This window comes from Lissotriton helveticus, chromosome 12, assembly GCF_964261635.1.
Source record: "Lissotriton helveticus chromosome 12, aLisHel1.1, whole genome shotgun sequence".
In the NCBI taxonomy this organism is placed as follows: domain Eukaryota; kingdom Metazoa; phylum Chordata; class Amphibia; order Caudata; family Salamandridae; genus Lissotriton; species Lissotriton helveticus.
Genome location: NC_136073.1, coordinates 94,542,986 through 94,568,752, shown reverse-complemented (window position 1 = coordinate 94,568,752; position 25,767 = coordinate 94,542,986). Strand labels below are relative to the sequence as shown.

General features: G+C 41.6%; 1 long non-coding RNA gene across 1 annotated transcript in view; it reads left to right on the top strand.

The window, feature by feature from the left end:
• The window catches only part of LOC144799078 (uncharacterized), a 108,887-nt gene that overhangs the window by 71,125 nt on the left and 11,995 nt on the right, over positions 1-25,767 (top strand). The window contains exons 3-4 of the long non-coding RNA XR_013603744.1: positions 25,370-25,431; positions 25,515-25,567. This is a non-coding gene — a long non-coding RNA (uncharacterized LOC144799078). The remainder of the gene's footprint in view (positions 1-25,369; positions 25,432-25,514; positions 25,568-25,767) is intronic.

Below are 25,767 nucleotides of genomic sequence, written 5' to 3'. Positions count from 1 at the left end.
AATAACATATTCAAATTGGAATGAGACCATGTATCTCAAGGACAAAGACGTCATTTAATATGTCCGGTATATACCAGGAATTCAATAACCTTTCAGAGATGAGTCACATGATACAAGATATAAATAGTGGAATGGAGAAGAGGAGAAAGAAAAGTAGAAGAGGGCAGAGACAGAGGTGATTGTGACCATGTACCTCAAGACGGAAAACCGCACTCAATAAGTACCAGCAACCTGTAACCAACAGGATATCTAGAAAGATTCAAATAAAGATCTACCTTATATAAGTAAAGCGAAGTTTCAAATGATGATGATAAATAGTGGCTTGAACAGAGTAGCGCCGCAGACAGAGTGACAAATGATCCAATTAGATCTAAAAAGAATATAATCAGACAAAATGAAAGTCAGTGTGCTTCTGTGTATATAATTTAAATGGCTGAGAACAATAAAGCCGACCCCGTGGAATAAAGGACAGGCACAGTGAAACTTACTAGTCAGAGCTTCCAAGCAAGTATAACTGGTCAATGTAATCGTAGGTTCACTGGGGGAACTAAGGATCCAGAGGCTCAACAATGCCTGCGACAATATTCTGATCTGTGAGCACATGACCCACCCAACCTCTTTTCAATTTGGCTGCTTCAACATCTGATAAGTGAGTTTCTTGAATGAAAGCAATATCAGTATTTAATCTAGCTAGATGGGTTAACACACGTTGTCGTTTTATAGGATTGTTAACCCCTTTAACATTCCAAGGTAAAATTCTAAATGAGAATAATGAAAGTGAACATGCACAGTTAATAAAAGGGCATCAAAATAATAATGTCCATCGAATAGAATGAAAACAAGAATGGTTAGAAAACATGTAATAAAGGGAATCAGGATTCTGTTGAAGAACATGCATAACACTTCTAAAATCAGTTAAGGAATAATTATGAAATATAATAACAGCAACAAATAAGCAAACAACATAATTAAGCAAAACATTATTACCTGGGTAAAATTGAAGAAGGAACAGAAGGAAGAAAAATAGATTCAGGTTGAAAGAGGAGAACGGGAAAGAGAAAAAGGGTACAATGATAAAAAGAATAATAGGTAACGTAGAAGGAAAAAGACACCAAAAAAGCAAGGGGTAGAACAGGGAAAAGAGCAACGGAAAGATCAGGAAAAAGGAGATAAAGTAATGAAATAGAAGAAGATTAAATAGGTAGTATGATATAAAATAGAAAAATGAAAAAAATAGAAGCGAAAAGGAGAAAACAAGAGAAAGAACATGTGAGAGGGAGGGGAACACGGAACATGAAAGTAATTCAATATAAACACTGGGCAATGGAAAAATACAACAAAAAGACATACCACAAGGAAACAATGAGACTGGGGGTGGTGGGGGTGGTGGAACCACATGAGGAAAACAGCACACCGGACCAAGGACTCTGCAGGAACGCGCAATGGGAGAAGAACCCCCAAGTAAAACGTGTAGACAAAATAGATGAAGGGATCGCAAAACCGTGTCTGGAAGAGACAAAAAAGAAATAATGTAACACATGAAATCACAGTAAAGTATTAATAAAATACAAAATTCAGATCACAAAATACAGAATAGAAAATACAAGAGACATCTGGGATGAGTTAAGGGAAATGATCATGACAGAATATCGATTCATAAGAAGAGGAAAGGCATTTCCTATTCTGGTTGAGGAATGTCCATTGAATCAGTTGTACCAAAGTCAAGAAATCGTTGGAGCATCATTAATCTTCATAAGCTGTTGTTTTATTATTATAGGTCACTTTAAATAGGCATGGGTGAAACAAGCCATAACGGGCATTTAATGAACGAAGAGCAGGTCTCATTTCCAGAAACTTCTTTCGGCGATCAGCTGTGATTTTGGCATAATCTTGTGCAAAGAAGAGATTGGAACCATTCCAAGCGATCTTCCCTTTCTGCTTGGCAGCTTGTAGAACCTTGAGCAGGTCCGTATACTCCAAAAAATACAGGACAACACCTATAGGCTTTGTTGCCGAAAAAGAAGAGTTAGGAGAACGCGAAGGTGGACCCAGCCGATGAGCTCATTGAATATTCAGAGTTGCAGAGCTTGGAAAACCAAGGAGCGTAGGTAAAAAAGATTAAAAAAAGGATATGGCATTCGATCCTTCAAAACCCTCTGCAAGCCAATAAATGCGTAAGTTGTTACTCCTATTGCGATTTTCTAAATTTTCAACTTGTTGTTTGAGGTTTTGAATTTCTTTTTACATGCAGGGGACCTGGTCAGTGAATACCTGGACTGAAGCAATTGTCTTTTCAAGATATTCCACCCTTTGTTCGGAATGTGATCATTTATCTTCAAGATTCCGAAGGCGAGAATTTGTCTCCGTCATATAGGGTTTAAGAGAGCGTATTTCCTCTAGTACAAGTTCCATAGGAATAGACGACGCTGTGTTGGTCGAAGATGGTGGATTTGTTTTAACTTGTTTTCCTGACATAGAAGTGGAGGGTGATGGTAGTTTGGAGGAGTTTTTGGTGTTCTGACGGGAAGTGACAGGAGAAGAGCATTTTGAAGAGAGGGTATCATTGGGTCAATCTTCCATATTCTCCTGTAAAACACTACAAGGGTTAAAGTCCTTTAAAGGTGTTTTCGCTGTGATATTTTGCTGAGGAGAGTTGCAGCTGCCACGAGGCATTGCCATTGAAAATAAATATAGAGAGCAAACAGAAGCTTGAGAGTCAAAGCAGACAAAAGTCCTCAGGCGCAGAGACAGAATGTTGTAGCACAATAATTGAGTACCATAAAAAGGCAAGCAGTACTGCCACTGAAGGAGAAGAACCAGCAAAATATTGTGATTGCTGACTGAAAACAATGGCACGCAGAATTATAGCATGTAAACTAAACAATGCGTTAGAGGAACAAAAAAGAGCAAAAAAGCGGACATTCTTTAGGCTCAGCAGAAATTGTTCCTTAAGTCAGCTAGAAAACATCACAGCCCAAAGGTTTAAGTCATGTAGGGCAGAAAACGAAATTTGAAAACAAATGAAGTAAAACTCTCCTCAAAATGGCGGCCAGAAGGCAGTTTCAACCTAGGAACCCTTGAAATATGCAGACTTTGCATGGAAGCGTCATCATGCTAGCAAAATCATAAAAAGGTGCAAACTTGGTGTGCAGAGAAGGCAGGAGCATTCTAAGCGCTATTCCATAAACAGATTTGAGGCACACAGAGCGTAACGCTCGCCGGGCATCGGAGAAGCCAAAATGGCGGTCGCGTCACAGGCGCGAAGTCGCTGAAGAGAAGAAAAGCGGAAAAATGCTCGTCCGCTCACTGTACTCGAATGTAAACGCTGCAGAACAGATCAGCAGGTATTCTGGCGGCAATATTCATTGCATTGCGGTCCGGAAGAGCAGTGAAAGCACTTGGAGGACTCCCATCACCGCTATGATCGACGGAGCTCCTCGGGCTAGCGGCCATCTTCCTTAGCGCCGCAGCCATGCCCCTAACAGTGCTGTTCTGATTACTCATACAGCTAGTAGTCTTCAGGGCCTTTTTATTGTTTTTATGAACAGCATGGATCTGTCCATAATCTGACATTCACGTCCTCTCTTCACAGCTTTATAATTGATGAAACCATTATTTCAAGCGGATTGCTTCCACAGGTCATTATTTATGTGAAAACGACAAGAATGGAAGTGACCACAATGCACAAGAACTATTTTTGGATTTATCCATCTGTCTTATTCTGAAATCCAATGTATTCCTTGAAGTTGCTTCTTCACATTATTTAAAATGTGTGGTTTGGAAGTCTAATACACAGGAATATATACTGCAATTTGCTAAGACAATAATATCTGCTTTGGTTTATCCTCTTGGAAAATATTTACTGCCTCTCTTTAGTAATGTTGGATGTATTTTCATATCAGAAATAAACTGTATTTTAGTCTGTGACATTTTATATGATGTCACAATTATTTATATTATTAATTTATTATGTTCTACCTGATGGTAATGATTTTAATTAATCAAACAATAAATGTATATATATAAATAAAAAAGATGTTTTGTGTATAAAACAATATACCTTCAATATTCTGCTCCTCTATATTTTTGACCTTAAGATATTTTTGATGCAATATTATTGCTCCACATTAGTTTGGAAACAATGTGTTGGTCATTCTCCAAGAAAACAGCTCATTTGAAAACAGCAAGCAATGTGAAAGTAACCGGTGCATTAAGGTCCTGGTTTCCAGAAACAGGCTCTGGGATGGGCTCCTGTCTAAACCAAGCACAGGTCGTCTGGAAAGTATTAAGTGTAGATGTAGACTCACTCGGTAAAATATGTGGAAATAGTCTTTGGGAAGAGTTTGGCAACAGCAAGTACCTCAGATAAAGTTAATGATACTAGGGTGGAATGAGACTTAAGATGCATAATGTGAAAAAGCACCCATATCTGACCGCAAACGATGGGAACGACAATGGACCCATCGAAAGAACATGTGTGACCTAGCCAGCTCCTTCATATTATAGTAAACTTTTCTGGTGTAAATACACATAGGTGCTGATTTGATCGAAGAGGAGTTCAATTAATTATCTCCATTTATCTTTCGATAGTTTAGCATCTGAAGTGTAAATATATTTATGAACCTATTTTAAAGGTTCTAATTAAGTCCTCTCTAGGGAGTTGTTGTTTTGTTGATAATTTAGAAGGGATTGCTTAGCAACCATTAGAAAATGTCAGAAATGTGTTAGAGTCAGATTTGTGGAGTTAAAAGCAAAGCCTCTTACATTTTTGTATGCTGACAGAATGATTTCAATTTTAACAGTAGTGCAAGAGAGCTGAAAGCAGGTTTAGAGACAACAGACCTCTGTTGTTTCACATATGAAAGTACCTGATGCACATGTATTAGAAAACCTCATTGTCAAATAATACAACTTTCAAATTGCCTTTTTCTTGTTACGCATTTCAATATTGTAAGTATTGCCTAAGGTCTGAAGCAAAACTCTTATCCAGTAATTTCTGTGTTGTCAAATGACAAAGTCAATGTTAGAGCCTTTAGAAATACTACACTCCTCTCTGGTCTCCAGTTTGAGTGGATATGGTTAGTTGGAGCCTGGATCTCTGTTTTGCATTAATTTATATATTGTGCATATGTTTGGCTATGTTTCCTTATGGCATGTGTCTTTGTGTCCAAGAAGCCTGAGGCTAAATACCACACTGTAAGTAAATGACATTAATTATGATTGATTGAAAAAGCTTTATTCGAGTTATAAACTCATAAAAGCACAACATACATTTTTAAAATTCATACATTTTAAAATACATTACAATTAAAATTCATGTTTCATACATAAAAAATACATTTTAAGCAGTTGTGCAAGCTTTAACAAGAAAAATATTTAAAATTACTATAAGATTTCAATTCATGTTGAGAGATAAAGCCCTCCGCCTAATAGACCATGCCCACCCCAAGTACTTTGCTGTTCCCAGCACAATGGGCATCTCAGTGGAGGTACAAATAATTCTCAACCCCTCAACACCACTGGATACCCCAAGATTTCTACAGACTTGCGCCAACCATACTTTCCTTGGGTTTGCATAGGCCTCACATAGAAATAAGAAGTGAGCTATACTTTCGTTGGGGGCACCACACACCGGGCAACATGAGGTGTTAACACTCCTCCACTTACCCGTCAATGACCTCAGGGGGAGGGAACCTGACCTTAACTGGAAAAATAACTTCCTATCTGTCCGGACAGTGATACTGTCCCAATACATTTCTAGTACAGGTCTCGGTTTAATTTCCAGGAATCTACCCCCCATTGTTTCTGGTTGTGTACTCCTCCAGAGCCTTTCTTCTACATGATCCCAGTAGATGGCCTTGATGATGTTTTTACTTGGGAATACTTCCCCGGAGGGATTTTCCCAAAGGTTAGAGAGACCAAGATCTCCAAGAACAACCCTGAGCGTCTTTAACCATGATATTTTGTGAAACGTGTCTGATTTGATTAAAGCTAGAAGCCCATCAGCACAGTGTCGGATCTCTGGGGGCGTCCAAAGCCGTCTCCAATAGAGGATAGGCCTTAATCGAGCACGGTCGCTAACCGATCTCCTCCCTAGGTCAAGGCCAAGCGGTTTTAATGGCGCACTCTGGGGGAGACCCGTTATTCCTCTCAGAAACCTATTCTCTGATATTTGTAGAGTAGGAAACCTCTCAAAGCCCCATACTTCTGCCCCATATAGGGCTGCCCCCAAAGCCTTGGCATCATAAACCATAAGGGCCGGTCTTATAGGCCTAGTTTTTGATTTAGCTTGCTCTATCCGAAGCGCCCCTGCAATCTGCTGATGTCTAAGTACCGCCTTTTCTATATGGCGTGACCAACCTGGCTTGTTCGATATCTCTACCCCAAGATAAGTAAAAACATTTACTACCTCGAGTTCAATGTTATTCAGAGATACCCTTGGTTGGGGTCGGCGCCTTTGGGAGAAAACCATCAGCTTTGTTTTTCCGGCATTGACCTCCAGGCCATACTCCCTACAAAAAGTGTCAAATATATTTAGGGCACGCTGGAGTCCAGCAGGGGTTTTGGACACAATTAGGGTGTCGTCAGCGAACATCAGGATCGGAACCCTGATGCCCGCTAGCGAGGGTGCATCCACGCTAGCGCCCAACATCCTATCCACAATACCATTAATGAATAAGGAAAAGAGCAGGGGTGCCATTGCACATCCCTGCCGTGCACCCCGCTCGACGGGAAAATTAGCAGTAGATTCCCCGTTCCTCCCCCATTGGACTTTGGCAAAGTTACACTCATGGAGTCGCATTATTAAGGTGAGCAACTCGGGTGGGACCGCTATCCCTTTCAAAACTGCCCAAAGCTTACTCCTTGGGACTAGGTCGAAGGCAGCCCTCAAGTCTACAAACGCGACATATAGGCTGCCTTCGCCAAGGAGTACCGTCCCCCACCGCAACATGGTAAATCGAAATATTTGATCTACAGTGCTGGTAGCCCGCCTAAAGCCTGCCTGGTAGGGGGAAAGGGCATTGTTCTCTTCTACCCAGTCCATAAGTTTATTAGTCACCATCTTCCCCACCACTTTTTGGACAGTGGCAATCAAACTTATCGGCCTATAATTCGCCGGGAATGACCGATCACCTTTCTTATAGATCGGTATGATTATTGCCCCCTTCCATATTTCTGGGATTACAGCCCCTTTAGCTAATGCGTTTCCCAGTAAGGTCACATACCTAGCCCACCGTGCTTTGTCATTCTTAAATATATCAGAGGGTATCCCGTCCAGACCCGGTGCCTTCCCCCCTTGTAAGGATGAAATTACCAATTCTACCTCTTTGTTTGAAAACAAGTTTTCCTTACAAAATACGACTGGAATTGGTTCTTTGGCCACAATCTCCCTATTCTCTGCATATTGGGGTTTAAAATACTCGACCCATGATGCCTCATTGACATTATTATCTGGGTTGCTAGGGGTACCACCTCGGCCCCACTTCACGATTTTCCAGAAAAGTCTGGAATCCCTTACCCCGGAGGCTTCCAGCAACTCATCCCAATATTCTTCATCCCACTTTTTCTTGGCCTGGCGAATACTAATATTATAGTGTTTTCTGGCTACGCTGATCAAAACCTTGTCCCTACTTCTGATTGCCCTACCCAGTTCCAATCTAGCTAACCTGCACTGCTTATTGAACCACCTAGCCATCTTAAGTGGGGTTTTTCTGTTTGGATTATTCAATCTCATAAAATGTGGTTTTAAAAGGGAAAAGAAGTTATCGTGTATGGCTGTCGTTGAAGTGGACCCAGGTGTTACAGGATTTGCTATCTCCATGGCGGCAATTGCATTGTCCACCTCCGAGGTTATATAGTCCATGGACGCTACATTTGCCAGCACATTTGGCCATTTAACTCTACGCATATCATTGGCCATAACAAGTGCCACTTCACTGCTTGACTCCTGATTGTCCGGAGTAGCCGTCCACCAAGTGTGAGTGACACAAAGGGGATTATGATCGCTTTCTAATCTACCCTTTATTTCCATGTCACCTATCCCATACCATAAATTAAGGCTACAAATGACATAGTCTATTCTGCTTTTGCTATGACCATTGTCAAATGTATAATTTCCTCCCCGATCGCTCTTTGTCCTTCCATTTGTAGTGTAGCTCCTATTTTCCCAATAGGCTCTGCGCATTGGAATAGTACCTACAGCAGTAAAGACCTAGGCCAGACGTTAACTAGGTCTACTACTGTCGAAACTAGACTTAATTTTTGGGTTTGCCAGCTAAGCTCAGAGTTCGCTAGAAACTTTCTCGAATGTTCAAGGAAGGATGAACTCCCCTGATTAGACAAGAAGGGATTTAGTTTCTGACAACCATAGAACATGACAACTTTGCTCTCCCCTAATCAAGAGTCAATCTCAAGAGTCGTGTGAGCACAAGGCAATTATTTTACTCAGTCAGTACGTGCATTCTTAGTCTCATCAGAATGTAGAGAAAAGGAAGAGACGGGCGTGTTCAATAAAAGATGTTATTTATTGATCAGTCTCTTTTCTCGTACAAGAGAAATGGATCGATATTATTGCAATACTTATAGTTAAGTAAAGTGCATACATTAGAAGCAATAGTATAAAATAATACTGTAAAAACATTGATATGGTTTCTGAGCCATATGATGTTTAAAATGATTAAAATATATTTACATACACATATACATTTGACTAAACGTACTCAACTGGTGTTTCTAAATACGCCTACCCCGTGTACCTGACCTAAGTCTAATGCGTGGGCGGGAATAGAAAGTTACAGTTTAGTTTAAGTTTGTTTTTGCCAAGTGAATAACTAAAGAATTCTCTAGGAGGGGTTATTCAGTTCTGTACCTGGAATTTAGGATGAATGAGGAATGGTATCTCTTTCTCTGCTCTCGATATTCCAGGCTGCCTGCGAGGGCTGCCCAGAAGCGCCGGTGCTGGGTCTCTCGGCTTGAGATAGCAGCGCGTCTCTCAGCGCGTCAGGAAGGCGGGGCTGCTGCCTGCGGGGTCTGCTTCTGCTCTCGGCTTCGGCAAGTATGGCTGCTCCGTCTTGTCACCACGCGTGTGTTTGCATAGGGCAAGGTCGGCAATATTTATACCTTAAAGGTGCCGAGATTGACGTAAGGATGGACATAGGTACGTCAATAAAGATGTCATACGACTTGCTCGTTAGCACATTCTTTACTAAAGTTCTCTGTGAAATCAAAACAATGGCCGCACGGATTATCCAGGTTGTCATAGGTTTGATTTGTTATGAGAACGTCGTATGCCTTATCAGGGGCTGGAGGAATATTGCTTGTCTAATTAGATCTCAAGCGTTATGACCTAATCAGATAACACGTTCCTGTGCCGTAGTGTGACTGCGTCAGATAACGGTATCTGCATCATGGGGGATTTCTTGCCTCATGGGCTGACTGTTAGTTAACTAGCTAGTAAGTTTAACCAGAATAGGGTCAGGAATAGGGGGATCGAATCAGAACCTATAGAAATACACGACACCCACTCCACGCTAACTATGGTCATATCTACTAATCTATGCATAGTATAACATAGTACAACATACTATAGAGTATAGTGTATACCTTACCACCCCAAAATACATAAATGCATTTCGAAATTTTCAAATATACTGAAAAATTGCAGTCATATATATTGTATGCACTTAAGCTATGAATTAGATGCAAAAGTGAACACGCATTGTTATGCATTATTGATTGTTGGTATATGAGAAATACACATGAAATGGCTCTTAATATGGCTATACAGAAAAAAAGTCGAAACCATTTCATCACATAAAATCTATTGCGAACATACCAGCGGGCAGCTAAAGTCTATAATGTCTATAAAGTATCTAAAATAGGAATCTTAGTTCTCTAGGAATAGTCTCTTACTTTAAGCAGAAAATCAGTGTCCCGGGAAAAAATATATAGAAAAATATTTTAGGGGCTTGCTGAAAAAAGTTGCTGTCCGTGAACTGGATTGTAATTGTTCATGTGACTTTATTTTTAAAGTTGAAGGCCGAATTCAGGGAACGCCGTGTGCGAGTTTACTCAAAAGTCTCTATTTCTGTTCCGGAGAGAACATCATATCATTCAGGCTTTCGAAAAAACTGTCAACAGCTTCATGGGAAAGTTCCTCTAAGTCGGAAATAGGGGTAACCATGCATTCATGCGCATGATTGTCTCCATTGACATTCTGATTTGCATTGCTGACAGAAGGTCGTACCTGTTCGATGCTGCTTTCATCTTGAACTTCACTACTCTTCAATCGCAGTGGTGAAGATTCCAGGAATGCCGTCATCAGAATTGGCAGCCTTTGAGGGCAGCACAGTGCGTGAACCTTGGTAGGAACCAACAGTGTATCTGCATCCACCGGCGCATCCGATTGTAGCGTCAGACAGGTGTCTAACACGCATTCTTCTCCGCATAGCAGACACCTTAGTACAGGTAAAACACACCTTTGCCACATTGGTCGAAATGATAGAAACCAAGTCATGTTTAGGTCTCTAAGCCGGGATAGTCCCAGGATTTTTGATATCCGGTCCCGGTATCCAATGGCTAGGATCGTATCTTCCATTGTCGCGAGAGTTTGATCTGTGACATGGGTTGCCATAACGAAAAATAAGGACTAGGAATAGGATTCCTGCAATTAGTCCTAGGATCAGGGGAAGTCCGCCAAAAATCGAATGGACGAAGTCTGGAAAAATACCCAGTATGGCTTTGAATGGTGTTAATGCCATCGAAAATACTGTCTTAAATACCTTTGAGACCCCTGTGGTATCAGAAATATTTAAGATTTCGCTCAGGATTTCCGCGAAATGTACGGGGGAATTAGTTGATAATAATGTATGTATCTCTGCAGTCGTCCTTGCGACTTGTAGATCATACGTTTCTTTAGATGACGTGAGCCTTGTAGGCGTCTGAAGAAGCACTGTTTTCATTCTGCTTAAAGTGTCTATTCGAATAGAAGTAATTTTCAAACTGGGCCATGCCCTCGCCTCCCTGTCTGGAAAGGAGCTGGGGAACAAAGAACGTCCACAGCACTTGACCTTCGCCGTCGTAGTGACGAGATAAGGAGTCCCGGGCATAAGACTACAGCATCTGCGGTCTACAATAAGAATGTAACTCCCATTATAGAGTCTTTGAAAGAATGGTTCTATTTCAGTTGCAGGTGCGCCTTGCTGGTGACATGAAAGGTTGTATGAATTCCCTTCACAGGCTCCGTGCAAACTAATACCGTTACACAGAAGCGTGCCGCTTAGTGACATAGCACAATTGATGCCACTAAGAAACACTTTCTGTCCTTTGTTACTGACACATGCATGTGAATAGGGCAGGTTCCATGTTGTTTTAAGGTACCCCTTTCCCAATTTCTCGTACATGCCAGCCTGTATATATTTTTGGCAGTATTGAAACCTGAAGGTTGAGATTGGAATATTTATGATTCCGTGGATTATCCATTCACTGACCGGTCGTTCTGACATTGTCAACGGTAATCTTTCTAGTTTTTCAATGCTCAAGATTGTATAATCAGCACCCTTCTGCGCCATACCGATTTGTCTATCAGTAAGGTTAAAGATTTGAAATAGTGACGTTGTGTTGATTAAACGCCAAGGCACATAGCCTGAACGCAGATTTTGTAACGTCCAGCCAAGCTGTACAATAGAACGCAATTGTGACTGACCATGTTGTAATAACAGTAAGTCTTGCGATAATATATCGATTGCTGAAGACACAATGCTGTCCAATGAAAAAATTCTGGAGGACAGAGTCATTAACCCATTGTCCACTACAGAAAGTGATTTTTCCAAATTAATACGGTCAATTTCCCGTATTCTTTCTGCTGTCTCAATTTGAGTAACCTTCCAGGCCTCATTGTATGCTGCATATACAGAGGCTGCTATGAAACGCTTTTGACGCTGTTTGCGTGGTCCCATTATGAAATCACGCAAGTCAGCACCATCAGTAAGTAAAGTTAGGTGTTGCTTAATTTCAGGCAGTGTGGAAGTTTGTAGCCATTGAAGGCATAATTTGCCCACACTGTAGGTTGTTATTATCCCTGGGTGATGTCTTTGGGGATATCTAGGGTCTGGCCTGTTCATTTTGAAACCCTGTGTTTTATTCAGGAATCTATCTTGACAGTTATTTGTATCTGTGGGCCAGATCAACCATTGTTTCCAATCAGAATGTGTTCTGTTTTGGTTAAGTATATGGTTTATGTCTATTTCTTCATCTGTTTCAGAGTTATTGCTAAACATTGTTGGCTTTGGAATAGACAGGTTATTTAAATCTTTGATTTTGGCTAAGCCAAGACAGGTGGTTTGTTGAACGGTGTCATTTAAAAATATCATTTGTTCTGGGATCATGCAGGCTCTAAACAAAGCTTCTATACCCTGTACTTGCCATTCTTTTGTACCCCAAACACTTTTCAAATCAACATGTTTGTCCCAATAATCAAATCCAAAAGTATTAATTTTTTCAAAGAAAGAATCTGAATATATCAATTTTGTGTTGGTTATCATGGTTTTCATCCCTGTCTTGTTTGACAATTTGTAATAAAATGTTTAAGCATTAGTTATGTTAAAACCTGAAAAATATGAATATTTGCCATACACGGTTCTAGAGCTCCCTTTTGGAGGTGTAGCACAATGTTCCCATTGATTAAAATTTAAAACATTTCTAGGTTGTGCAGATTTATGCAAGAAATGGTTACCATAATGGTTATAGCAGTACATGCTGTCATAATTTGTAGAACCCTGCAAATAATCATGTTTTGTAAATTTAGCAGACATTACTAAGTCAGACATCATATTGTTTATACTTTCAAAGTCCCAATCCTCAGCAAATGAGTTTGGTTTTGCAAAGTCACTCAAGGAGATCTTGATTTGGTGTGGATATTTCAGGATCTCGACCGGACCATAAATTTCATAGTCAGTGTTGTCCCAGGCTACCCCACCAGATATTGGAATTGCTGTGAAGTTGGCTGAAGAAAGTTCTGAAGAAAGTTCTCTTTTCTCGACGTGTGAAGATGTGTGTGGTTTGAGGACCAAGTTGATGTTCTGACTTGCTGTGTCCATTTTAGCATATTTTCCCTCAATGAAGCGTCCCAAGGTAAATACCATGATGAGCCAAAGTATGAGGATAAATGCACCAAAACCCACCCAAAATTCAATCCATGGAGAAACTAGATATGTTTCTTTCAGTTGTTTCAAAAGTTCCTTCGCTTTGTCTTTAAAGGATTTTGATGATGGCTGTGTCTTTTGTTCGCTGAAGCCTTCAGACGAATCATCGAAGTTGATGAAGTAACCGGATGCAGTTCTGTCAATTGTTCCAATTGGTTCAGGATTTTTGTTTCTTGCATTTTCACTTGGTACTTCTGTATAGATTGGTGCGTCTCTGCTAAATGTCTTTATTTGGGTTTTCAGAGGTCTAAGTTCTATTGCATTGTTGCATAGTCCTTGTTGTTCTTCTGTAGGCGTTTCGAATGTGATGAGCCTCTTTGATAGGACCTCTGTACTGGTAGCAAACCTTGGTGTTCTGCTACTTATTGGGAGTCCACTTGGCCTACTGTTGGTTATCGGCCACATGTTGTGGTTTTACCAGGTCGATGGATACAACTCGGTTCTCCTTTTTTCCAGCAAGTGGCGGTAGTACAACTGATCTTGTCCCGTTGACAGACAATACAGGAACTGCTTTTCTGTAAGAAGGCCCAAATTCCTTCTTTACCGCGATCTTCTCCCTGACTAGATCCCCGACTTTTGGAATCCAGACAGGTCTTGCTGGGACAGGTGGTGATTCTTCAGTGGTCGTTGGCTGTTCTTTCAACTGTATGTTGCTCAGGTCTTTTCTTGTTTTGTTTAAGTCCTGCAAAATAGCCAAACGGTCTTTGACATCAAAGCTTTTTCTTGTTACCACTGAAGTCTGACTATCAAGGTCAGAGATCAACATCCTAGTTCCGAATAATAATTCGTACGGACTGAATCCCTTCAGAGAATTTCTTGGCAAGTTATTTAGACTACGTTGGACACTTATTAGATGTTTGACCCACCCAGCTCCCGAACCTAATATCCTTTCTATTATAGATTGCTTTCTGTCTTGGTTTTTTCTTTACACCATCCCATACCCTCAGGAAGGAAGTGAGAAGATTCCCGCTGGGCTGTGCTCATTTGGCCATTCTTTCCCCCCCCCAGGCTGGATTGCCTGAGAAAAAGAAAAAAATGGTCGAACGTAGCATGCTCTTAGCGTATATGCCATTTAGACTCGCAAATCTTGTATAACAGTCCGGACGTCAGCCGAGTGCTGTGGATCTACATTATAAGTGGGAACTAGCCTGTATATGTTAATCGCAAGCCATTCTTTTTAGTGGTGATGTTATCTGCCTTGATACGACGAGGTATTAAACTGCTTCTCTCCCCACTGCGATCTCTGTTGCAGTTTGGGCAGTTTTTTACAAACATGGTGTAGTGCAGGCTCATGCCTGGCCACCAGTACCGTGATTGTAATTCTTCCAGAGAATCTTTTAATTTAAGGTGTCTGAGACCCTCGCCCATGTGTGCGTCTGCGATTAACAAGTTTCTCCTGTCCATGTTTGGAATCACTCTATCCCCCACTCCAGGGATTCGAGCAAAAGGAATGGAGTTTGCATCTATGATGTATGTGTAATTGAGTGGATAGTTGATCGGTAACGCCGAGCAGTCGCCTTTTGATGACGTTTTTACTGCCAGCACTGTTTCGCCGTCAATGTATTTTAATGTACGCTTTTTTCGATCTACGGGAGCCGGTTTACTGGCTGCCGCTGCGGCTGTTTCAGCCAATGAATTCCCTACAACGTGAACGCCATCACGCTGGTGACTCAGTGAGTGTGTCACGTGAGTCTTTGGTAGTTCTTTTTTCAAAAGAGCTACCTGTTCCCAGAGCAGTCTCTGCTTTATTGGTGCATCCGTGTCATCTTTGTAATCGTTCTGAATCCAGGTCTGCAAATCCTTGTTATATGCTTTGACGCAGAAATATGAATCTGACACTATAAGTGTCGGGAATTCGCGATCCGCATTATCTAGCGCCATTTTCAAAGCTAATATTTCAGTTTGTAGTTCTGAATTAGTTTCTACTGAGTGTGATTTTTTTAATAGAGGTCTTAGTTTACCTCCGTGCCACACTTCTTTTGTAATCTCACATGTGGGATTGTATGCATGTTCTCCCCAAACGGAGGGTTGAGCATGTCCGTCTGTATAGATTACACAGGCGTAATGTCGTAGAGGCAGAATGTCGATTGGCAGAGGATACGTTTTTTCATATTTTAGATTTTTTAATTCTTCTAGTTCTGGATCAAAGAAGTAATATACTTTGTCCGTTGTGATTGAATTTACCCATTGTAACCATTCTGGATCCAATGTTGTTATTGGTAAATTACACGGTGTTGTTAATGCCTCAAAGGCTGATTCTGCTGTTCTGACTGTGATATGTCTACCGTCAGCTATGTCTTTTTCTCTAGCTATTGCGTTTGAACTGCTTGAACAATTTTTCCTTTGTTGTTGAATCTCTGTTCAGCTTTTGTGTACAAATGTGATTTGAATGCAATTGGTACCTTATCTCCCTCATTAGAGGTTAGGTATGTGAATCCGCATCTCCCTGGGATGACTCGGATCACAAGGTTGCGTGTATTATCACGGGTTTCTAATTTTGTTTTAATTAGCATGTCTGTTTGTAAGGATCTCAAAATTTCTGTGTGTGCTTGAGTCCAACTGGATCTTTTAAAGTCTGGTTTAATTAGATCGTAAAGGGGTTTGACCCTTTCTGCGTAATTTGCAATATATGTTCTTCCGAAGTTTAGGAAGCCTAGAATTGACTGTAGGTTTTTTAGTGTTTTAGGAGCTTGGATTACGGCACATTTCTCTAGGAAATTGTCTGCCAGGCTTTTGCCTTCACTTGATAACTCATATCCTAAGAATAGGACCGTCAGATGGGCAATTCTGGACTTTTTGAAGTTGAATTTGTAACCCTCTGCAGCGAAACCAAGTATTATGGTGTTCACTCTTTTCAAGTGAGTCTCCAAGTCATCATCTGTTAAGTAAATGTCATCGACATAAGATAATGCTTCATCATCATATAGTTGTAGTAATTCTGTTACTCTCGCTGAGAATACCCCCGGGCTGTTCTTGTACCCCTGGGCTAACCGACAGAATTGTTTTTGAGTGCCATTTACTGAAAATGCAGTTAAATATCTGCTCTCTGGTGCTATGTTTTGACAAAAGAATCCATTGGAGATGTCCAAGGTTGTTTTGTATTTTTTGCGCACTATGTTATTCATTAGTGCAGCACTGTGTGAGTTTTGCACTGCAAAAGTTTTGCAACATGTGTTAAGGTGTCGGTAATCCAAAACTAGACGATATGAATTGTCTGGTTTGGAGACCGGAAACAAAGGATTGTTCATTTGTGAGGTGCAAGTTTCAATCACCCCTTGGTATTCTAGCTGATCTAGTATTTCATTTACTTGTTTTTTAGCTTCTTGCTTAATTGGGTACTGCCTTTGTGCAGTTGGTTGTGATTTTAACTGGACTTTGTGAGGAGGAGAATCCTCATCCCATCCTACGTGATTTTTATATAAAGCAGGTGCTAAGGCCACTGCCCACTTTCTAGCAAGTGTATATTTTTTATGAATCGGTATTTGATTCGAGAAGGCAGGCATAATTACTTCTTCGCCATGAGGGCACTCCCTGACAAACTCCGGTGGCCAGTCTTTTTCAGCTAGAAGGATGTCATAGCCCTTGGATAGGTTATCCCAAAATAGTCCCCTTATTTTCCTAGTCTTATCTCCCTCTATACGTAATGTTATCTCGTATATTTTGTGGGGCTTGCTAACTCTGGTATCTGCAGTTTCCACTTGAAGGTATTCATTCGTGTCCACTGTCTCCAGATGATTCATAAGGACTTTGCGAGCTATGCTCACCTCTGCTGCGCTGTCTAGCATTGTCTGAGCCCATTCTCCGTTTTTCAGTTGTGTCCTCAGTATTCTCGGCATTGTTAACTACCTTGATACTGGCTACCTTCTTTTTTGGAAATTGTGATTTCTTTTTCAGTTGAGCAGGTTCCTTGTCTTTGGACTTGGCGTGCTCTTCTGATCGTCCTCTTCTTTCCGATTTCTGCGAGGAATTCTGAAAAGATTGAGACGGACGTGTATCAATGTCTTGATATCTATCAGGTTTTTTAATATTATCCCTATTTCTAAGGTTATATCTATTCCCAGAGGGTTCACTCTGAGGTGACCTTTGTCTCGGGTTTGGAGATTTCTCTCTTCGCCTAGGAGACCTTCCTCTGGACTGGAATTTCTTTTCTTTAGGATTGGATTGTTTATTTCCATCCCAGTTCTTTTTTGGTGAATTATTATTAAAAAATATTTTTTCTGGACTTGTAGTCAGTTGCGGTTTTACTGGTATTCCACCTAGACTATCTCTGCCTAGTTCTTCATAGGATTTTTCTATGATTCTGACAATTTCAGCTGGTTGGTCTGCTATATCTGTCTCTTTTAACCTCTGGCGGATCGCCACGTTTGCTGCTTCACCCTTTATGTTGGCTAGTAATATAGCCGAGACCTGCTTGAAGTCTTTCAGTAATTTCATACCAAGAGTTAAAGCAGGTTCTGGACCGTATTCATCTTGAATTTGTTTTAGCACATCTGGTATTACCGAAATGGATGGAACACCGTGCGTTTTTGTGTAGATTGAAGCAAAGACCGTACCCCAAGTGTCACAGTCCTCAATGTGTGGTGCGATTCCCATTGGGAGACATATAGTCAGAATCCTGTGCTTTTCTAATGGGGTGGTGTCAGGAAACACCGCCTCTATTTGGGTGATTTTCTGTGCCAACCAGAATGGTATCTGTTCCCGTTTAGCTGGAACTTTACCTAGGCAGGATTAGATGTTCTGTGGTGTGATTTTATTTGTGTTCCCCTGGTGAGGGGTCAGCTGTGGAATTTTAATCGCTGGCTGAATTGTTGAAGTCCGCATTACATACTGAACTAATTGTCTGTGAATTTTTAGTAGTTGTTTTAGCTGTATTAATAGCTCTGGTGCAGTCATCTCGTCGATGTCTGGATGTGGTGTGTATCCGGCTAAGACCGGCCACGTTGCTCCTGGTCTTCCTAAAGGACCGAGCCTTGTAATGTGATTATTATGTTTTAGGGCGCCATCAAATAAGAGCAAATGCTCTTGGAATTTGAGTGGTACTTCCACCTCCTCGAAAGGAGTGTACGTTTCAGGAGGTTCCTCTACTTTGTAATAGTGGAAGTACTTTGTTACAGCATTTGCTGCTGGAAAATGTATCCATGTATAGTATACCTCTGTCTGCCGATATTCGTGTGCCTCAATTACGAATATGACTGTGCCACCTCTAGGTGTCAGTCCATTTTCTATAAGTTTTAAGGTTATAGATCTCCTTTTGGCGACCTGGATGAGTATTATATCCGGGTCTGCTGTTTGCATGGTAGCATCAGCATCTGCTATTTCAGTAGCTAATCTAATTGCCTCTCTTTCTCCATCACTGTCTCCCATTTTACTGACAGGATGGTATTATTTTTATTTGCAGATCAGGTTTCTTTATGGAAACAGAGATTAGGTGCACAATATTTTGGAACTGTTTTATCCTTCAACGTTGACTAGACCAAGAACCGTACATAGGAGTTCCCTCCTGCGAGGTTTTGGAGGATATAATAACCTTTCACCCACTCCAGACGTCTTTGGAGTATTTGGGAAAAGGGGTCTGAGTGAGAAAGCACGACTGAGTTACTCTAAATGTCTTACGTTAGTTTTATCGCCCTTTCCAAACGCGTTGGGCGCCATGTAGTGTAGCTCCTATTTTCCCAATAGGCTCTGCGCATTGGAATAGTACCTACAGCAGTAAAGACCTAGGCCAGACGTTAACTAGGTCTACTACTGTCGAAACTAGACTTAATTTTTGGGTTTGCCAGCTAAGCTCAGAGTTCGCTAGAAACTTTCTCGAATGTTCAAGGAAGGATGAACTCCCCTGATTAGACAAGAAGGGATTTAGTTTCTGACAACCATAGAACATGACAACTTTGCTCTCCCCTAATCAAGAGTCAATCTCAAGAGTCGTGTGAGCACAAGGCAATTATTTTACTCAGTCAGTACGTGCATTCTTAGTCTCATCAGAATGTAGAGAAAAGGAAGAGACGGGCGTGTTCAATAAAAGATGTTATTTATTGATCAGTCTCTTTTCTCGTACAAGAGAAATGGATCGATATTATTGCAATACTTATAGTTAAGTAAAGTGCATACATTAGAAGCAATAGTATAAAATAATACTGTAAAAACATTGATATGGTTTCTGAGCCATATGATGTTTAAAATGATTAAAATATATTTACATACACATATACATTTGACTAAACGTACTCAACTGGTGTTTCTAAATACGCCTACCCCGTGTACCTGACCTAAGTCTAATGCGTGGGCGGGAATAGAAAGTTACAGTTTAGTTTAAGTTTGTTTTTGCCAAGTGAATAACTAAAGAATTCTCTAGGAGGGGTTATTCAGTTCTGTACCTGGAATTTAGGATGAATGAGGAATGGTATCTCTTTCTCTGCTCTCGATATTCCAGGCTGCCTGCGAGGGCTGCCCAGAAGCGCCGGTGCTGGGTCTCTCGGCTTGAGATAGCAGCGCGTCTCTCAGCGCGTCAGGAAGGCGGGGCTGCTGCCTGCGGGGTCTGCTTCTGCTCTCGGCTTCGGCAAGTATGGCTGCTCCGTCTTGTCACCACGCGTGTGTTTGCATAGGGCAAGGTCGGCAATATTTATACCTTAAAGGTGCCGAGATTGACGTAAGGATGGACATAGGTACGTCAATAAAGATGTCATACGACTTGCTCGTTAGCACATTCTTTACTAAAGTTCTCTGTGAAATCAAAACAATGGCCGCACGGATTATCCAGGTTGTCATAGGTTTGATTTGTTATGAGAACGTCGTATGCCTTATCAGGGGCTGGAGGAATATTGCTTGTCTAATTAGATCTCAAGCGTTATGACCTAATCAGATAACACGTTCCTGTGCCGTAGTGTGACTGCGTCAGATAACGGTATCTGCATCATGGGGGATTTCTTGCCTCATGGGCTGACTGTTAGTTAACTAGCTAGTAAGTTTAACCAGAATAGGGTCAGGAATAGGGGGATCGAATCAGAACCTATAGAAATACACGACACATTAAGGGCCCTCAACCCATGTTCCAAACATAGCGCATTTAATAGCAATATGTCTTTTGTCCACCGTTTGACTGGTGCAAGATTTAGAATTGGGACATCCCATTGAGCATCTTCCTCCTGCCCTATCGGATTTTCCGTATTTTCCAACGGTTCGAAGGTCCTATTGAGATCACCGGCCACAACCACTCTATTTCCCAGGGACTGTGATTCAAGGAAGGTGGAGAGAGCTTCTAGAGTGGGGGAATTCGCAGCATTAGTGCCCCTAGCATAGATGTTATATACGTCTATCCCACCCCCCTTATCTGATGACATTCTTAACAATTGTATATCCTTGCAACCCAAGTCAAGCACTTTTATTTTAACTTGTAGACTTTGCTTGATCCAGATTGTTAAGCCTCCCATGGGTCTACCCCTAGGGCCTCTACTCGCTGGGATACAAAAATTTAAATAGCCTGGGAGGAAGATCGGGTTGCATGCCCATGTCTCCTGAAATAGGCACATGTCAAAACCGTTGACAAAGTCTATCCAGTTTTGTAACAATAATCTAGAACCTAGCCCCGCGATATTCCACGAAAACAGCCTCCCCGGGCTAGTGCCATTACAGGTCCCTACGTCGATGACTAACATAGACGATTGGTTAGCCAAACTCTCACAATCACCTTCCTCATCTATAGCAATATCCACACAATTAACATCAGTTCCCTGGATAACGCCCGTATTTAATATTGGTCTTATTTCACCCCCCAAAATTTCACCCCCCAAAATTCCCGTGCACACCCTACTGTCCGCCCTCCCATTCTCATTCTTCCCATTAATAATCACTTCTTTTGGACTTGCCATTACATCCCTAATTGATGCCACAGATTTCTCGAGTGTAACCTCCCTACCCGCATTGTCCCCAATTTCGTTGAAAACAGCCAATTTCCGTCACCATCCCCACCTCAAGTTTTCCTGCCCATCATGAAAGTTATACACTTGATCGTAACAAACATTTGGTTGTGGAAAAGGGACATTAAAAGAGATGGTCTCTGCCTGTGGAGGGAAGCTGAATCTCCCTATCTCGTTATTACCTCCAAGATTAACACCAACTGGTCTTGGATAGAAAAAAGTGAGATCCACAATACCAATCCCACCACTGCTAATGCTCCAGCCAGGCCTCGTGATCAGTCCTACCACCCTTGGATCCTGGAAATTAATTATAATACATTCACCCCCTATGCTTTTCGGGGTACATCCTATCCAGTTGACCCTTCTTACCCCGATAATCAAACCATCCACTTCCCCGGGCAATGGTCTATTAACCCTTAGCCAGTATATAACCTTGTTTTTTAACATCTGGTAGGTTTCTCTTTTCCCTACCAATAGAGGTGGAACATTGGTAAGGATAGCCACATAGGGATAGGAATCCGGAGTAAGATTTATTGGGGGTATCCTGATTGGAGGTTTTGTCACACAAGGTATTGGTCGGCTTTGTTCTGGGACAACAAGGCATGGTAGGGAAGCATTCTTTAATACCAAGGAAGCCTTATTTTTCCCAGAGATATCGTTACCACCACTTACAGAACCATCCCTATTTTGAGCTTGTGGAACGTGGGACTTATTTGTTCCATCACTATTTTTACAGAAATTTCTTTCGTTACTGACCAAAGGACCCTTCGAAGTTATCAGAGTACTTGGTAGGGATTGGGTAACAGTGGTAACAGGGATAACGTTTTTTGGACATTCCTTACTACCTTTAGCCACCATACCATGGGACTTGATTTTCCCACAATTACTTTTGACTGGGATAGTTGGCAATTCGGTAGTAGTTTTCCTACTTTGTCCATTCCCCCGATGATCAGTTGTAATGCTAGCGACAGGAGAGTGTAATTCTACCAAGGGGGCAGCTATATCTCGCTCAACTATTTGCTGTTGATTCCTGTTCTCGCCTGTTTTAAGACAGGACTTGATTAAGGATTTGGTTGAAAAAAAATTATCTAGACTAGCCTGCTCTAGATGGTTCAGCTGGTCAAATAATTTTTTTAGTCTGTCTTCAAAGGGGTTCAAGAGGGCCCGTATTAATTTTTCCAACTCCAAGAAAAATTGCGGGTTAGGTGGTGGTGTCCCAGAAGATGCTATTATTATGGGATCGGAGCCTGGCAGAGCAGCTTCTCCCTCGCCCATTATTGGCCCAGTAGAGTTATTCCCTGTAGTATCATGAGGTTGTATACACGTTCCTAATTTCCTATATTTCCTTGAAGGTTTTGGCGCATAACATTTCTTTGTAACTACACTCATTTTCCTTTTGGAACTGGGTTTGGTCTTTGCAACATGTGTTGAAACACTAGATTGTGGTGTAATCTTTTGCCCAGTGGATGGATTAGTAGGAACACTGGGAGGAGTTACAAGCAAAGTAGAGGTTACTAGTCCCAAAGGAAAAGTAGCCAATGGCTCAGTCGTTGGGGGTGAGAGGTGTGGAATTTCCTGTGCAACAGGCAGCGTAATGGATGATAACGGAGTGACCAATGATGGAAAGCTTTGGCTTATACGTTTATCAACAGGGGTTTTTAAAAGCTCAACGGACAACCTGCGTCCCGCACGTCTTTCTGCCAGGGCAATTTCCCTATCAATATCCTGTGGCAGCCGTTTAAAATAGGTGTCTAGGGGGCCCATAACAGCAGCCCCTGACTCATTCAGCAAGGGCAGCAAGGTAGAAGTGTTAGTGAGACAAGCCATAAGAGTAACCCTTTTTCCACCTTAATAACAGAAATAAAAACAGGTTAGATCACCAACACTCCCACAGATGACAATATATATAAGATACCAGTTCAGTAAATGTCAATGGGGTGGCGCAGCCCGGCCTCCTTTGGCCCCGGACGGCCACAGACGGTCCCGCCCTTGTCCCGGGCTTCTCCCGGCGCCCTCCCGCGCGCTCCCGCGCAGCGGGACTCGCCAATTGATGGTATACTATCTAGGGAGGAAGAGGAGGAGCCTGCAGGGAGAGCGTCCCAGCTGGTAACAATTGGGGGTTGTGGGCGCTCCTGGGACTTGTAGTCCTGCGCCCACAACACGCTCGCAGCCCTGCACGTCCAAACACCCAGAGGCAATGTTCCAGGAGTAGTGATGTCCAGAGGTGGCCTCTAGCGAAGCGGGACCCGCGCAGCGGGTTCCGCGAGCAGTTTCCAAGGGATGCGAGGGAGATTTTAAAAGCACAGCAAACCCTACGTGAAAACAGCAGCAGCAAAGATGTAGAAATCAAATTAATTATAGGATTCCTGATTATGCAGAGTTCAGTCAGAGGTTTTCAAAACATTGTGTTCTTTTGTTCCTAGCTCTTACTTTTATATTAAGGTGTCCATCTGGTGTGATGTACTCTTTTTTTCATGGCAAACATCTGCATGATCTGCCAGAATGTGTTCTCCACATATTCTTCACCCATTCTCTCAAACAGACCCATTTAACCAAACTAGAAGGAGAGGAGTTGGCCTAACGGCTAGGGCAGTCGACCTCGAATCTAGAGAACTATAGTTCGAGTCTCAGCAATGAAGCTGAACATCCTTTGATTCCTGGCAAATCACTTAATCACCCCTTGCCTAACAAAAATGAATGTTATCTCATGTTATGAAACTGGTGCTATGTAAAGCTCTCTGATACCCGATTCGGGTCAAGTTTGCTCTATAAAACTACATAAAAATTATAAATAGTGTTAGGCCAATAATATTGCGTGAGAATCAATTAATTTAACATTGCAAAAAGATGATCTCTACATAGATGCGCTGCTTGTACCTGCATCATGGTATGCCACATGCTGCTGAGGGCCAGCAGCAGACTGAAGAGGCACTTGTCCCTCCACAAAGCTGCTTCTATTGTTGCCATTTCGAGAAACATGTATTCTTTGATAAACTACACAACTAGTTTCACAATATGAAATCATCACAATCATTGACAGTGAAGTAAAATGAAGTTGCTAACTCCAGCTTCTCCCTGGAGGGAAAGAAAGACATCCAACAATGGCACTAGAAAACTGTAGGTAAGTGGGTACAATAGTAAATACATCGAAACTAATTTGGGGTAACTGGGCAGAGGATGTAGCCTAACAGCTAGGGCGTCAACCTAAAATCTGGGGAACTGGGTTTGAGTCCGGGCAGCGATGCTCAACATCCTCTGATTCTGGGCAAATCAGTAATCTCCCCATGCCTAAAAAAATGAATGTGCACGTCTGTAATGAAATTGGTGCTCATGTAAAGCGCTCTGATACCCAATACCTTTGGGTCAAGTTTGTGTTATATAAAACTCCATAACAAAAAACAAAAACGTAAAAAGATCTCTAGATTTCTGGAGATAAACTGTTGGTGGAGGAAATGTATTTACCTCCAATATATTTTTGGAGTGATGGGCAGGTTGAAGACACTTTTTTATGGAACAAAATAGCATTCGAATACCGATTCTGGAGGAAATACTTCAGCCTTTTAAAATTGATTTGACTCCACATTAACAAACATACTTCAATATCAGCCCCCTCGTGAGGCCAGTCACTACGCCTTGAAATGCCTCTCCTGCAGTCCACTAATTATCCTCAACTCTTGACTATTAATAAGGAACACCTTCAAGGCCACCAAATTGAAAAAGGACCTCAAAGTGTCAAGCAAAGATTAAGATTGTGTAATTTGCTGTCTCCAGTTAACTGCTTGACACTAGTCCTCTTTTGAGATGAATGCTCTAACCAGCCGCGGCCTGTGGAGGGAGTTGCGGTGGGGCAGGCAGGCAGGGCGAGGAGGGGCAGGGTGGGGGGTGATAAACAACGGAATCTGGATGATTGCAGGTAAGTAAACAATTAAATTAATAAAACGAATTTCGTAGCGCGCCCTGCATCACATTTTGCGGCTGGCTCTAACGTAACCTGTGTATCATCGATCCAGTTCATCCCTACGCTTCCCACGTTCTATTAAAGGCACCCTAGACATTACAAACCATTAAATTTGAATTTGACAAAGGTTTTGCAACAAATCCACTGTAAGTGAAAAATTAATCAATTTCTCAGCGTGATTCTCCGAAGACTAATACAGCTCCATTATGCTTTGTAAATAGGCCTTCTGAACAACTAAAACACTGACTTTTGTTTGGCATATGAAATTGTTGAAGTAATGTGTGCTACTTTCACAGAGTGAGCCCACCTCCATCTGGGAATAGAACCTCACTTGATGCACCAGCTGCCCATCAGGCCGGTAGGTATTTCATCTTCACATAAAGAGAATATTTTTGTTCATTGCACACACTAAATACTTATATCTTTTTATTTAATGTGCAGATTCTCAGAAAACAGTCTATGCAGTTGTGTCAAAATCAAATAAGAGACACAAGGTAAGTTATACATTGTCCTCCTCTGAAAATAGCTATAACTTTACCCAGATATTAAACTAGCATATTGCCTTTTAGGGTAAATCTAGCCTGTGTGTTTCACTTAAGAGGAATATTGTACATCATGAATGGCATTATTGTAAATGGAAGTCATCAATAATTTTAGGTAATAGTAATGTACTTAAAGCAGTCTTGTTGCGACC